The sequence below is a fragment of the Hipposideros armiger genome, unplaced genomic scaffold (genome assembly GCF_001890085.2).
Source record: "Hipposideros armiger isolate ML-2016 unplaced genomic scaffold, ASM189008v1 scaffold_880, whole genome shotgun sequence".
Taxonomy (NCBI): Eukaryota; Metazoa; Chordata; class Mammalia; order Chiroptera; family Hipposideridae; genus Hipposideros; species Hipposideros armiger.
The window spans coordinates 462,537-476,927 of NW_017732230.1; the positions used below are offsets into that span (position 1 = coordinate 462,537).

Sequence of the window (14,391 nt, forward strand, 5' to 3'; positions counted from 1 at the left end):
TAAGTCACAATCAGACCTCTTTAAAACAATTCTAATGAGGGAAAACGTTGCAGGTTTTTTTGGTCTCCGCATTCATTCTCTCCCAGCTGGTTTGCAGGCAAAGCCCTCGATGCATCCTTAATTTTGACTCAGCCTTTCTCTACAGCAGAACAAGTGGTGGGGAAAATTTGTTCTCTAGGCAACAGCAACATTTCTGTCTCATTTGTTTGGTTTTCCGCTGTAACATGACAGCTTGTGGGGCTGCTAATTCGAACTGAGGCCCTTCTAGGAATGCAGTGTTCACGATCAGTAAATACATCAGGTTGCAGATTTCAGCTGTTTAATTACTGACAATGGGAACGCTACCTTGCCGCATGAATATTTTAAAATGGAACAATGGGCAAATTGCATGTCGTTCCCAAATTTCACTGAAGCTCTGGACCACTTCAGATTTCAGCACCATCTGACTATCCCGTGCTGTGGGCACTATTTTTCTTCTGGGAATTTGGTAGCAGAGTTACTTTGTTCCAAACCAGGGACAAGTCCAAGACGTGTACAAGGAACAGGTCATTTTAGCACCATTTAGCTTGTCTTGCATCTATAAATCTCCTAGCTGGAAATGGAACCTGAACCGATACTTTTTATGAATGGGGATGTCATGCTGTGTAGTGGAAAAGACAAAACATCCTAGAATCCAGTGGGCCTGGGTTTAGAATTCTGACTTTTCCTCTCATTCACGGTGACATGTGGGGCGGGTATGTAACTTCTCCAAGTCTCCATTTCTTCATCTGTAAAATGCAAATAATAGTAATAACTACTTAGGATTATTGTGATCATTAAATGAATTAAAGTACTGAAATACATAGCATAATGACTGAACATGATAAGTATTTAATAAGTGGTAGTTACTTTATAATGATCTTTCCTGTTATTATATAAAGTGCCTATCACAGTGCTGAGCACATGCGAGTTCAATAAGTGGTAATTATTAGTAGTAGTATCGTCAATATCATCATAATTCTTACAGATGGACATACATTAGAAATACAGTTTTCCCCCATGTAAAAATATATATGTTTTATTTTTCAAGATATCTGGTCCAACAGGAACTTATATGAGTGAATGGACAGCTTAATAAAGTTTAGAAAGATTGAAGTAAATGAACAGTGTTCATATGAATAGTTTAATTCAGATAATCCCTCATGTAAAACATTTGTTCAGTTTGTGCTTCAAGTTGAAAATGGGTTCCATAGATTTTCAGGAACTCCTCTTTGGTGTGTCACAGGGATGGGGGCCCTAAATAAGAAAGTCTTCCCATGGAAAGGCCACTGTGACCACTGGAGATGAGCTGGGCTGGGTGTCAGCCCTGCAGCCGCCTCTCAGCTTGACCCTGGACAAGCCCCCCACTTCCTTTGGGCTGTGGTTTGTTCATCTCCAGCGTCTGCTGTGGTGCAAACATGCTGTGATTCCCTAACTGCATGGGATTTATCCCCTGTTAAAAAGAGATATATAGAAAATAAAAAGAAAGATTTTTAGCCTTTAAAAATCCTTCGACTCTGTACATTTTGCCAGTTGCTTTTAAACCACCATGTATTAGGCGCCCGATATTTGTGGGTGGCTTAATTGGAAGTAGTGTTCGTCTGCTGGAGGGTTTGTGCTTGTGCTAAATGCATTTTTGACAGTCTCTCGCCATCCAGCTTCCTGCTTCCAACCAGAATGATTTGCTTCTCCACTGCATTTGGAACACTTTAGTCCTGGTTACTAACGCTAATTGGGTTGAAGAAGAGAAACAGGATTGTGTTTCTAAAAGTAGTTCTGATATAATAGGCCATTTTTTGATGCTGTTATAAGCTGGGTGCTTCATGACGGTGACATTACAAGGCTTTGCATTTATTCTCTGCCCAAGGTCATTGCCAGCATCTTTGAAACTGGTGAACCAGTGCCTGTAATCAGGGGACGGAATGGTGCTCACCCCTGTGCTTAGCTATTACAGATGGGGCCTAACATCTCCCATGGTTTGCATCTTGGCACCTATCCTACCAGTTGTTTGTTTGTGGGAAGTGTTTCCCCTGGGGGCTTGGCCTGTGATTGATCGGCTAATAGTGAGAATGCATGATGTCGGTGAAGTGGACAAATACCACTCCCTGCAACACGATGTGAGAAAGGGAAGGCGAGCCGATGTGGGAGACCCAGGTCCTAGTCTTGGCCCCACCTCTGACTTGCTTCACCCCCATACACTGCAGGCCAGGCACTGTGTTGGGGGCACTGTGTTGGGGGCCTATGGATGCGAAAGAAATTCAGCATGGATCCTCGGCCCAGCTCCAGCATCTGGGCTCCCTCCCTCTCTTTACTGAGGTGCTTGACCTTGACTGCTGAGGGCCTTTTTGTTCTAACATTCAGTTGGCTCCATCATTTATAGTAATAGTAATAAGCCTCAGGCTTGGTGTTAAGTAGGGATTTTGGTAGACCTCTGGCAGCAGGCAGGTCTCTGGATGAGCTCCAAATTATAGATGGCTCTAAAAAGCGCACTTCGTTTTTGAGCTTGGTTATAGCCCACATCAGGTTTGTTGTTGGCTTTTGTGTAGGGGTGGGTGGCATGGGGGTGCGGGGGACTAGTCTCCATAAATTGGTTCTTGGCTCCCTAGTAGTTGGGAAATGCTTTGGTTAATTCTCTATTCTGGGTTCTCGTTGGCATTCAAATTGCTTTCTGCATTATCTCAGATTGAGATCTCAGGACGGGTAAGGTATGCCCCTGTAATCTTCTTGATTTATGATGTCGTCACTGGAAGCTGTGCTTTCTCTTTTAGTTTGTTTTACATTTAAGTTATTTTGGGTGCTATCACCCCATTCTTCCATTTTTTCTTCTCCTTAAACCATGTGTCCTAATCTGAACTAAAAGGATTACATTCATATAGCATAATAATGTTTTGGGTTATTTATCACATACTTGCTGATATTTAAACTACCTTTTCTTGAAGAAAGAGCTGCACCCCTTTCTGAGATTTACCTGTACAATGGGGATCATAATCGTCAGAATCTTTTAAGGAGGCCCAACCGGCAGCCCTCTCTTCCACCTAAATTCTTAATTAATTGAGAGGAAGACAAAAGAATAAAGTGGATAACGGCCAAAATTTTACCTTCTTTATGGAAAAGGTGATGCTGGAGAACGTGTCTTATGTCTGTGGGCAAATGAGCCTCCGGATGTGAATCCAGAGTGAGGCTCATGAGGGCGGCATCCTTCCACCCCTCAAGCCCCCCTCCCCCACAAGCAGGAATGTGGGAGCCAGAGCCAGGCCCTAGTGAGCAGCCCAATCTGTGCTCCCCAGAGGAAGGGAGGGAAGGGCTGAGCTGCTTTTGCCCAGTTCCTCCCTCCAGACTCACCAGTCAAAAAAGGCATTGTATTTCCTCAGGGGCAGAGTGAGGGTGGGGCAGAGAGGGGCCAAAAAAAAAAACAAAACCCCGTTATCCTGAGTCGCTCCTCGGCACGTGGGAAGAAACCTCAAGTGGAGGGAAACAGGGCCTGCCCCTCAAAACAATCATACTCACCTCTCAGGAAGCAGATTCACAGGGGTTCAAAGGAGACACTTCTGACTCTGACAGCCCGGGGTTAGCGTCCTAGTCTCCACTTACAGGCTGTGTTCCCCTAGGTGAATTCCTCCACCTGGCTAAACCTCACCTGTAAAATGCCAGTGATAAGCAGGCGTTGTGAAAGTTTAGTGAGATAAACCATTAGAATTCCAGGGACATGATAAGTGCTCAATAAAGACTAGGAAGTCAAATGAGAGAACATGTAGAAATGTCCTTTGTAAATGATACGATTTTATATAAATATCAACATGTATTATTTATGGTGCTGGTATTAGTGTAACTGAATTCCTCTTGCGATGTAATACTGTTTGTTAGTGCTCCAGATTTAGGCATATTTAAATAGGCTGGGGGTACCCAGCAGTGGCTTTTATTCATCTCTTTCCTATCAGCTCTTGCAAAGAAGACCCACAAGCTAGAAGGAAAGAAGAAATTAAATTAGTGAGAAACTTCTGTGCATCAGAATGACCAGTCCTCTGATTCCAGCTATTTTTGTAGATGCTCCTGGAAGCTGTCATGTAATTCTGCAGCAGCCATTAGAAAGTATTCACTCCATTTAATTTGTGCTGAAAAATCATTAGTGGGAATTTGACACAGGCCTGGAGTGTTCACAAGCCGATACCCAGCTGTCAAGCTTCAAGGGACAGCTCCATTTGCCAGAGGCAGTCCTTGAAAGGGCTCGCAAGAGAGAAATGGGGGCGGGGCGAGTGTGGTACTTTCTGCCTCCTCTTCGTCCTTCTCGGTCGTTGTCCACAACATCACACTTGTTGAGTGTTACCAGGCCAGCTAGCTACCCTCTTCTTTAGTTTGCACCACAGCCCCAGGAGGTTTTATTATCTGCGTTCTACCATTATGTCTGCCCGTCGACTTGGGCAGAGTTGGGATTGGGAGCAGGTTTGGATCATTCCAGAGCTCTGGTCTCTTTATTGGGAGCCTTGATGACAGACTTCTCAAAGCCTGAAGGAAGCTCTTGTATGTCACGGCAGCTTCCATGTCACTGATGTTTGGTATGAACCAGCAGAGCACCCCTTTCCTTGGAAGCTATTACTGCTAGTATCTAGCCGCTTTCTAAGCCTTAGCTTTCTCATCTGTATTATGGGGTAACTGTAGGTACTTCACAAGGTTATCAAGAGGATTAAACGAGATAACGTACCTAAGGACCTGGGATAGGGCTTGGCGTGTAGTAGTTGTTCAGTAAATGTCAATGCTAGTGCCATATAGGAAAGCATCTAGCGCAGTGTCTGGTTGTCGAATTAGGCTCTCTGTAAACAGCAGTTTCCTTTATTCTGTTTCAATTTACAATCTCCTTCAATCCCCTGAAAGCACCGTTCCAGCATAACGAGGCTTTATAGCTGTGGATCTGTGATGATAGAGGAACCACGCTGTGAGGGAAAAAGGTATCGTCGCTGGTACCAGAGATCACGGCGGGCGAGTCACTTCTGTTAGTCTCTCCTGTTGTTTCTTAATGGGAGGATCGGCTCCAGCGTTCCAATACCGACACTCGACACATCCAGGGCTGCCTGTGGCTGGTCACGGCGAACATCTTCTCTTATGCTCCCAGTGGCGGGGACTGGGGGCAACTCAAGACACCTTGTTCCACACTTTTTTGGAAATTAAATTTATTGGGGTGACATTTGTTAATAAAATTGTATAGGTTTCAAGTGTACAATTCTATAATACATCATCTGTATATTGTATTGTGTGTTCACCACCTAAAGTCAAGTCTCATTCTGTCACCATATATTTGACCCCCTTTACCCTTTTCTAACTCCCCTCCCCCTTGCCCTCTGGTAACTACTAAACTGTTTGTGTCTACGAGTTTTTGTTTGTTTGTTGCTTTCAGGTTTATAGCCAACATATGAGTGAGGTCATCTTGACTTTTTCTGTCTGCCTTATTTTTTTTTAAAGATTTTATTGGGGAATTGGGGAAGGGGAACAGTGTTGGGGAATTGGGGAAGGGGAACAGCCGAGTTGTTGTCAATCAATCTTAGTTGTGGAGGGCGCAGCTAGCTCAGCTCCAAGTCCAGTTGCCATTCGGCTGCCCGTCAGCAGCTTGCGGCCACTCAGCTCAAGGTGCCATGTCAATCTTAGTTGTGAGTGGGCATAGCCCACCATCCCATGCGGGAGTCTAACCAGCAACCTTATTGTTAGGAGCACATGCTCTCACCAGCTGAGCCATCCTGCCACCTGTTGGCAGCTTAGCAGCAGCTCAGCTCAGGTGCAGCTCATGAGCCCATGTGGGAATCGAACTGGCGACCCTGTTGCTCAGAGCTTGCACTCTTAACCAACTGAGCCACTTGGCTAGCCCTCTGTCTGCCTTATTTTGTTTAGCATGATATTCTCAGGATCCATCCATGTTGTTCCAAATGGCAGTATTTCTTATTTTCCTTTTCCACTGCCACTAAGTGACTCTAAGTGAAGCGCACTCAGCAAATAGCAGCATATAAAATTCACCTGTACCCATGTGACATCTTACTAAAAATTAGAGATGTATATTTTCTACATACTTGAGGTTTATCTCTTCAAACCCCAAAACTCCTTCAGTTTTAACTGTTTGGAGCCGAAATCTTTCTAAAATGCATGGCACGCCCAGAAATTGAAGGAACATAATTTGACATTGTTTTCTCTTTTCTTGGTGCATTAGAGTTAAAGGGTGTGCTGGTAAATTGGCTTTCAAAAGCAAAACAAACAAAACCAAAAAAAATCCCCTAAACCCCACTTTGTAGTGTTTGCCTATTTCCATGGTGTAAATATTCTTCGTTTTTCCCCCTTGAGAGCTGGGCCACCCAGGTCAGGATAGTTAACCTGAGTTTCTTTATATATAAACTGAAGTAAAATGACTACCCGCAGTGATGGTGAGGACTCAATAAGATGGCATAGGTCAAGAGTCCCAAACTCAAGTGCTGTAGGGGCCAAACAAGTGACACGATGAAGGCAGCAGGCTGGGTGGACACTCTGGCAAGCACTTAAACAGTAGTTCTCAAGCTTGGTGGGGGAACTTCACCTGAGCCTGGGCCCCACCTTGAATCGATTAAACCAGAATTGCTTGGGGAGCCAGTAGGTGCAATGGTATTGTAATTTCCAGAGGTTCCACAGGGAGAACAATTCCTATGACAGGATGTCTACGTAGTGGTTCATTGTGGACTTTCTTTAAAGGACTTAGACATTGACCTTTAAGATAGTTTTTCTCTCTAATATTGTCCTAAATGGAAACATTAAAGTTAGGGTGAGTTTGGGACATTGTAAGTAGCTTGTACGGATGGAGGATGGGGAGTGTGGGAAGCAGCGGGGATGAGGTGGAGGGTTTGCAGTGGTCAGATTATCAAGGGCCTTCAATGCCAAGCCAAGGAGCTTTAGCTTTGCCTGTGGGCAGAGAGGAGGATCCCGTGGACACTTCAGGGGAGGGGTAGCAATGGCATGATCTGTGGTTGGCCAAGACAATCATTGGTGGTTGGTCCATTGAACGGATCATTCAAATCACTCTTTCTTCAGGGCAGTCCCCCACCACAGTCTTGGTTCCTGCCCTTCTCATTTGCATAACTTACCCTTAATTACTGCTTTCATTATTTTCACAGCCCAAACTGGCAGGAATGGTCTGATGCCGGGTAACATTGAACCTATCCCTCAGAAGACCTCCTTTGTTCATATTATTAACCTGAGTATTTTTCAGAGGTTTTGTTAAAAAAGATCATCTGGAGTTTGTTTGCAGCTGTATTTTCTGGCGGGAGCCTGGCCAGCGACTGTCCTTGCACCTGACTCCCCGCTGTGTGTGCCTTTTTAAGCAGGTGTCACTCAGAGCTCAGGGAGCACCAGCTTCTCATTAGTTGCCTGTTAAACCACAGGCCTCCCGATCTGCTGCTCAAATTACTAGTTTATTCAGTGAAGAATCCTTGACGATGATTGTTTTTCACCCTGAAAACAAGCATATCCGGTTCTTTGCTGTGCCACATTTTTCTGAGACTGTTGTTGTTGTTGCTGCTCCATATTATTACCATGTATGGTGCCAGGGGCAGCGCTGGGTGCTTTGCAAATATTATTGTCTTGTTGAATTCTCACGGGATCTTTGCAAATCCTGTTTCTTAGAAGAAGAAATCTGGTCTCAGAGAGCTGCGCCTCTACCCGAGGCCGCGGAGCAGTGCGGGCCCAGCTCACCCCCATGTCTGCGCCCTTTGCTACAACCTCTTCTCTGCAATGTGCTCGTTTTATCCACTTGCCTATGGTTCATTGACCATGTTTTGTGGCATAGGAATTTGTATTTTAGTTAAATAGCGCCTGGAAAATCATGAAAATAATTTTAAAATACAGCTTTAAAAATATAGTAGTTACGTAGATTAAATACCACTAATACTTCCCCTGGACTGTTGATATTCCACCTGAATTCACTTAAAGGAACAGATTCAGTATTTCCGTACTCACGGCAGCAGTGAAGTTCCAAATTCTAAAATTACCCCCCGGGCAAGAGTTCAGTTCTTCAATGATTATTCGCAGGGTAACCAGCCTTCCTAGGCTAGATTTATCATTTTGTTAGTTTTGTCATCGTTTGTTCCTCCTTCTGGGAAGATGGTAATTGTACATAGAATCACTTTTGATTAGGGATTTTAAAAACATCACATTACCTTGGCTTTTCACTGTCACTGTTAGCTGCTTACCTTTTTATCAAGATAGACTTTTATTCTTTGATCAGACATGAAAAAAGAGATGGGCAGGCTCATAGAAAAATTCATTTATTTATTCAACAAACGTTTTCTCAAACATTTCCTGTGTGCCAGACACTTTTCTAGAGGCGGGGCCAGAGCTGAGAAGCAGACTCATAAGATCTGCTCTCATGGAGCTGACGTTCCAGAGGAGGGACAGATGCTCAATAAGGACACAAAGAAAGAAAAAGAAGGAAAAAGTGCTGTGGTGTCAGCACGGTGATGATGGGATAGCGAGGGGGACAACGAGACGGGGCCTTTTCTCTGAGCTGCTTGCTCTCTCTCTATACAGGGGGAAGACAGATGCTCCCACAAATAGATACAAACTCTGGCTTCTTGGCGTTTGTAGGTTTAACATTTAGTATTTTGACTATCCTTGAGCAATATAAAGATCTGTGAGATATAGCAATTTGTCGTTTTGCTGAGGTGTAACTTTCCTTCCATTGTAAAGGAAAAGGCTTTTGCCTCCTGGTAAAACCATTTAGGTTTCAACAAGTTGGTGAAGTGAGTGCCTAGGGGGAGTGGTAAGTCTCTCCTATGCCCAGGGAATCAACCCACATGGGCCTTATTTCATTTATGAATTCAGCAAACCTTCAACTTCGTGTCTGTTGTCATCTGTATGCCTGAGAAGGAAAGCTGGGCAACTCAGTCCCTGTGTTTGAGAAGGAAGAAGAAGATGCATTAATAACTAGAGTGCAGTTGGCCCTAGACAGTCACGAGCGACACACCCGAGCCCTTCGTGAATCCTTAAATTGACTGCTACTTATTGTTGTGCAGAAACGAACCAATCGTCCATTGTTCCGCTGGACTCATTCATCGGTTAAGTGACTTGCTAATTCAGACCTGCCTCGTGGAAAGGGGGTGATTCAAGGTCACCCCCTTTACGCACATCATCTCATTCCATCTTGGTGACAATCATGTGATCAGGCTCATTATCTCTGTTCACACTGTTGCATGCCAGGACCTTGAGGGTTACTGGTGCCGAGGGCCTACTATGCAAGATCCTAAATTCTGTGATACAGCTGTGAAAGGGGCTACTTAGATGCGTGCACCTTCTGGAATGAGGGGACATTAGACTGGGTCTTGCAGGATGAGAAACTCATCAGGCTGGGAAAGAGAAGGTGTCAGGCAGAGGGAACCACGTGTGCAAAGGCATGAAAATATGAAAGCACACAGTATATTCAGGCCAAAAAGAGATCAGAAACTTGGGGGGGGACAGGGAGTTGGTAGGAGATTAATTTGGAGAGGCAGGTTGGAACCAGAAGATGAGAGGCCTGAGTGTTTATGGAGGCAGAGTTGACAGGATTCCTGCTGGCTACCATGGAGGAAGGGAGGGAAAGAGGAATTAAGGATACTCCTGGGATTTTGACCTGAGCGACCGGTAGAAACTGGGAAGATGGAGTTCCTGGTTGGTACCATGCAGCTATCCCTTGAGGACTCTCCAAGGGTGGACTGGAACAGTGAGTACTAGGAGCCTACAGGGCCAGATGGTAGGTAAGAAACGAGGACTCTGAGTGAAGGCACTTGGCAGTGGAGCTGAAGAGAAGGGATCTACTAGCGAGACCATTCTTGGCTCAACTCAGCAGGCCTGGGGACCACTGGGAGCTGATGAGTGAAGGAAACAGAGAACTCACTTATGATGAGGTTGCGAGTGAAACAATCAATTAGGTCAGGAACACAGCAGGGAGAATAGATTTCAGGGGAAGAAAAGAAGTCCATTTTGGGACAGGTTGACTTGAAGTTACATTGGGGACTTCCAGGTAGAAGAAATCTTGAGGCTGTCAAAAATGTGAGATGAGACACATCTTAACATGGCTTGTTAAGACCACATGGGTGCAAACTCCAGCTCTGCCATCTGTCAGCTAAGTGATCAGGGCAAGGTACTTATTCTCACTTAGCCTCAGTTTCCTCAGATCGAGAGATGCACATAGATGAGAGACACACAGATAACAAGTTGGCAGGGCACCTGGCATGTTGTCAATACTTAATAAGCGTTGACTATTGTCACCATTTTGTCACTGTCACTATTGATTTCATGGTCATCAGCACATCAGTGGTAGTTGGGGCCGTTGGGAAGATGAGACCCATCAGGGAGATCGTGTCGATAGGGTATGAGAAGAGGGTAAAGGAAGGACATAGCTTCCGCCTCCAGTTCTTTTCGAAGCCAATGCAAAAGGCATGTGTTAGGATTTGGGACTCCTTTTTGTGATGGATGTGGCTTGACCTAAAAGTTTCTTAAAATTAACTGCAATTTTAGAAGGGAAGGAGTAAGCCAGTGGTTGTACCTAGCCACCCTGAGGTCCCCCTTACATGAGTGCTCTTCTGAACATACGCGTAAGATAATGACTGGCTCAGCACAGTTAGAAAGTTTTAATGGGGAAAAGAGGATGTAAATGGCAGAATCTTAAATGCATTAATTTTCAACATTGTGAAATTAATTGGCTCCCAAATATAGCCTGCTCCTGTAGCAGTTGGAGTTCTGATGAGCTTCCAGTTTTTCTGTTACCTTTAGCCAACATTTCTGGGTTCAATGGTGAATAAAGACCTCTTTGTTTAATTAGAATTGAATCATGTTTTAAGAAGGTAGTATAATTAAAATTATATTTCAAGTTATATGAAATAGAAAAAGAAGAGATAAACAGATGTTTTATGGAGCCTGCTCTATACCTTGCAGTGACACAGGGTATCCAGAGAGGAGTAAGATATGGCCCCTGCCCTCAGGGAGCTCAAGGTCTGCAATTGGAGGTAGCCATGGAAACAATGAAATCAACTCAAGGTGATAAGTAATAGAGCTCGGAGGAGAAAGTAACTCACTTTGCCAGCTTGGTCAGGAAGCACTCTCCAGAGAAGGTGATATTTGAGCTGGGCCTTGAAGGTGGCCAGGAAGAATGAGGGAGGATGGCCATCTAATGGGAGGCCAGTTAGGAGAACGTCACAGTGGTCCAGGGAGATCTGAGGAGCTCTGAACCAGACACTGATCCTGGGGACAGTTAGGAGAAGCATTTTACCTCTCCTCTGCTGGCTGATGGGATGTGAGCACCGGAAGGGGAGGGATAATCTAGAAAGAGAGAGGAGCTCATAGATCACCTACGGCTAGAACTTCATGGGATGGAGAGATGGAGAGAGCAAAAGGGAGGGCAAAGGCAGAGGCTGCAGTTTTCCCATGAACGTATAATTTTATGTAAGTTATAAATAGAATTTATGACTGTCAGTCAACACATATGCAAATAATCTAACATGGCCATTCAAGCCCTTTGCTGATAAACTGTTCTTTGAAAGATTGGATGAAGTTTAAATGTGCCATTGTTGGAAACCCTGGGAATAAGCCAGGTTGTCAGGTTCTAGTTATGAAGGAAGGTGAGCCTCTGGAGTTCCCCACCTGAAGATCCCTCTCTTTCTAAAAGATTTTTATTAAAAATATAGCTAACAAAGAATATTATATGAGTTTCAGGGGTACATCATAGTTATTCAACATTTATATACCTAAAGAAGTGATCACCATGATAAGCCCAGCAGCCATCTGACACCATCCCATGCTATCACAATATTATCTATGTTCCCTATGCTGTACGTTACATCCTCATGACTTATTTGTTTTATACCTGGAAATTTGAACCTCTTACTCCCCTTCACCTTTTCCCCCACTTTTTAAATTTTTCAATTACAGTTGACATTCAATATTATTTGATATTAATTTCAGGTGTACAGCATAGTGGTTAGACATTTATATAATTTAAGAAGTGATCCCCCTGACTAGTCTAGTACCCACCTGCACTATACATATTTATTACCATGTTAATGACTATATTCCCTATGCTTTACTTTACTTCTCCATGACTGTTGTGTAACTACCAATTTGTACTTCTTTTTTTTTTTTTTTAAGCTGAGCCATCCTGCCACCTGTTGGCAGCTCAGCTGCAGCTCAGCAGGGGCCGGGACCCAAACCGCTGTTGCTCAGAGCTCGCACTCTTGAGTGAGCTCTTAACCAACTGAGCCACTCAGCTGGCCCCCCAATTTGTACTTCTTAATCTCTTAACCCTTTTCACCCTGCCCCCAACCCCCTCCCATCTGACAGCCATCAAAATGTTTTCTGTATCTGTGAGTTTGTTTCTGTTTACTAATTTTATTTTGTTCTTAGATTCCACATATAAGCGAAATCACATTGCATCTGCCTTTCTCTGTCTGACACTCCACTCAGCATAGTACCCTCCAGGTCCATCCATGCCACCACAGATGACAAGAACCCATTCCCTTCCATGACCGAGCAATATTCCATTGTATATATGTACCACCTCCTCTTTATTCATTCTTCTATTGATGGACACCCAAACCGCCTCCACATCTTGGCCATTGTAAACAATGCTGCAATGAACATATGGATGCACACATCCTCTCAAATGTTTTGGGTTTCTTCAGATAAATACCCTGAAGTGGGATTATTGGGTCCTTCTTTGTCTCTTGTTATAGCTATTGTTTTACAGTCCATTTTGTCTGGTATAAGTCTTGTGACCCCACGTTTTTTTGGTTTTTTATTTTTGTTTCCATTTTCATGAAATATCTTTTTCCATCCCTTTACTTTCTGCCTGTATGTGTCTTTAAATATGAAGTGAATCTCTTGTAGGCAGCATATGTAAAGGTTTTGTTCTCTTATCCATTCAACCTTCCTATGTCTTTTGATTGGAGCATTTAACCCATTCACATTGAAAGTAATTGTTGATAGATATGTAACTATTGTCATTTTATTATTCATAATTTTGATTTTTTTTTCTATCTTAAAGAAGTCCCTCTAACAGTCCTTGTAATTCTGGTTTGGTGGTGATGAATTCCTTTAGCTTTTTCTTGTCTGGGAAGCTCTTTATCTGTCCTTCGATTTTAAATGATAGCCTTCCTGGGCACTGGTTGTAGGTTCTTGATATTCATCATGTTGAATATTTCATGCCAATCCCTTCTGGCCTGCAAAGTTTCTGTTGAGAAATTAGCTGACAGTCTTATGGGAGCTCCCTTATAAGTTACTAGTTACCTTTCTCTTGCTGCTTTTAGGATTTTCTCTTCATCTTTAACCTTTGTCATTCTAATTGTAATGTGTCTTGGTGTGGGCCTGTTTGGATTCATCTTGTTTAGGACTCTCTGCACTTCCTGGACTTATATGTCTATTTCTTTTGCCAGGTTAGAAAAGTTTTCAGTCATTATTTCTTCAAATAGGCTCTCAATCTCTTGTTTTCTCTCTTCTCCTTCTGGCACCCCTATGATGTGAATGTTGTTATGCTTGATGTTGTCCTAGAGGTTCTTAAACTCTCCTTATTTTTTTGGATTCTTTTTTCTTTTTGCTGTTCTGATTGGGCATTTTCTGCTACCTTGTCTTCCAAATTGCTGATTCAATCCTCTGCTTCATCTACTGGAGATTCTTTCTAGTGCATTCTTTATTTCAGTTATTGGATTCTTCACTTCTGATTGGTTCTTTTCTATGGTTTCTATGTTCTTTTATATGCTTGCAATGTCTTTGTCGAAGTTCTCACTAAATTCATTAAGCAACTCTTATAACTGTTGTTTTGAACTCTGTCTCTGGTAGGTCACTTGCCTCCATTTTGTTTAGTTTTTTTTTTTAGAGTTTTCTCCTTTTCTTTCATTGGGATGCATTTCTTTGTTTCTTCATCTTGGTTGCCTCTCTGTGTTTGTTTCTGTGTATTAGGTAGATCTGCTATGTCCCCTGTCTTGGATAGGTGATCTTATGTAGTAGGTGCCCTGTGTGGCCCTGGCACAGTCTCCCTGGTCACCTGTTCCGGCTGCTCTAGGAGTGTCCCTTGTGTGGGTTGTGTGTTCCCTTTTATTTTAGTTGAGCCTTGATTGCTGTTGGCACATCAGTGGGTGGCACTGACCCTCAGGCTGATTGGTTGTGGGGTTTTGCCAAGTCCACAGCTTATGAGCTGCTGTGTGTGCAGGCCCCACTGAGCGGCATTAGCCCCAGTGGGCTCTAGTGCCTGTTGAGACTGCTCTTAGTGTATGCTGCTTGTCAGGCTAATTGGGTGGTGCTCTGCTGTGGTCTGAAGCCAGCCTCCAAGTATGTTAGTTCTGGGGCCTTTTGCTCCGTTGCAGGCCCAGGTCATCCACTGCCTGTGACCAGCCAGGGGCTGCC

The 14,391-nt window shown here is 43.7% G+C and overlaps 1 protein-coding gene across 2 annotated transcripts in view; it reads left to right on the forward strand.

Annotated features, from left to right (window-relative positions):
• The window catches only part of TTLL11 (tubulin tyrosine ligase like 11), a 236,945-nt gene that overhangs the window by 109,335 nt on the left and 113,219 nt on the right, over positions 1-14,391 (forward strand). The gene's annotated exons all lie outside the window — the stretch shown is intronic.